General features: G+C 47.5%; 1 non-coding gene across 1 annotated transcript; it reads left to right on the plus strand.

Annotated features, from left to right (window-relative positions):
• Positions 1-81, plus strand: TRNAL-AAG (transfer RNA leucine (anticodon AAG)). Its single transcript has one exon. It is a non-coding gene; the product is annotated as a tRNA-Leu (tRNA).
• Positions 82-1,702: the final 1,621 nt, after the last annotated feature.

Consider the following 1,702-nt stretch of genomic DNA (forward strand, 5'->3'; position numbering starts at 1 on the left):
GATCGGATGGCCGAGTTGGTCTAAGGCGCCAGATTAAGGCTCTGGTCCGAAAGGGCGTGGGTTCAAATCCCACTCCGGTCAATTTCTTTTGTTCTTTACGGTTTTTCTTACAACATGTATTTCGTCAGCCACGAAAAAAAAACCTGTTAAAAAACCCATGTTGAGGTGACTCTCGCTACAAGAGTAAAAAATAAAGTCATTGTAGCTTTGCTCGAAAATATGCTTGAAAGTACTAAATCTATATCGAAATCTGTATGTGGTAACCGGAATCGTTTTTGTAAAACTGCCACACGCATCGAGAGGTGTTCGATCCAAATCCAACGAGGCGTTCGCTTCCCCACCTTCTTCCCTAGTGGCACACGTGCCTCCCTGCCGCTCGCGTCACACCCCTGGCTCCGGCGTAGCACGTCTTCCCTCCTCACCTAGCCGGCTAGCCCCTGGCACCTCCACCTCCTTTCCCAGCCGCAAGGGCCTCCGGGTTTCGGATACCGGCGAGATCCACAGCCACCTAAAGCCGTCAGTCGTTGCCTTGCTTCCCGGTCAAAAGGAGAAGGGAGCCAAGATCCGCTACCCCCGCTTCTTGTTGTGGATGGCCCCGGCCCTGCTTCTCGTCGTAGATGGATCCGGCTGTTGTTCCTCACCGGTCCTCCACCGCAGAGATGTCGTGGCAGACGACGCCACCACGCGTGAGCCACACTTCCGGCCACTCAGCAGAGGAGCTCCATCCCCCCCCCCGTCTACATCTTCTCCACCTACGTTGATGGTTGCCAGATCGGACGAGGTAACATCCCCGTCTTCGGCTCCATTCCCTTCCATGGCCGGAGCTTGTTGTGCCTCCTACGAGCAGATGTGCATGAGCCTGACAGTGTCTCTTACTGGTTGTCTAAATAAATTGCAGGGTAGTTGTACAACTTCGATGTTCTTTATTACTGATGGCAACCTTGTTGTGCTAGTCTCCGTAGATTTGTTGCCACTTTTTTTGATAATCATGTGATTCCGGCCCTCTTTTTCGAGTTTGTTGTTTGCTCTGCTGTGATAGTAGTACAACACGAGATTGTTGTTTGTTGCAAGAATTGTTGGATGGTGCCATGGCATTTGGGATTGGAAGAACTTTGTGCTTTTTTTGTTTAGAAAAGGAAGCAACTTTGTGTGTTGGGCGGTGCAAAGTTCAGTATCTAGAGCATATAAACCGAGAGCCGTGTCTTCTGCACTTTTACCTTGATTCAGATGCTATGTGGCCTGAAGATTAGTTTAGAGCTAGGATGGCAATACAGACATGAGCGTAATACGTGGTTCATCAAAACTACCTGATAACTTACGTATAAACATCATGATAACTTTGACAAAGGAAGAAAAGTAGTTGAAAAACCCACCTGGTAACTCATGTGAAAATAACATGGTAATATACAAATCACATATCCAATAACTTACATACAAACACCGCGGTAACTTTGAGCAAAGGAAAAAACTGTTGAAAAATATACCCCCGATAACTTATGTGTTAAGGCATGTCTCTCTCTAAGTAGTTTTGGTGATTGATGACAACGTCTTTGCGGACTAATCTTGTGCGTTGAGTATTTCAGAGATTCATCCTTTGGCACGAGACGATTCCCTCCCCTCAGAGTTTGAAGTGAAGACGGTGTAGCTCTTCGATTCTGTTTTGGTGGACTTGTGTCGTAGGAGTCACCGTACTATCAAGAGG

The sequence above is a fragment of the Triticum aestivum genome, chromosome 2D (assembly GCF_018294505.1).
Source record: "Triticum aestivum cultivar Chinese Spring chromosome 2D, IWGSC CS RefSeq v2.1, whole genome shotgun sequence".
NCBI classification, from domain to species: Eukaryota; Viridiplantae; Streptophyta; class Magnoliopsida; order Poales; family Poaceae; genus Triticum; species Triticum aestivum.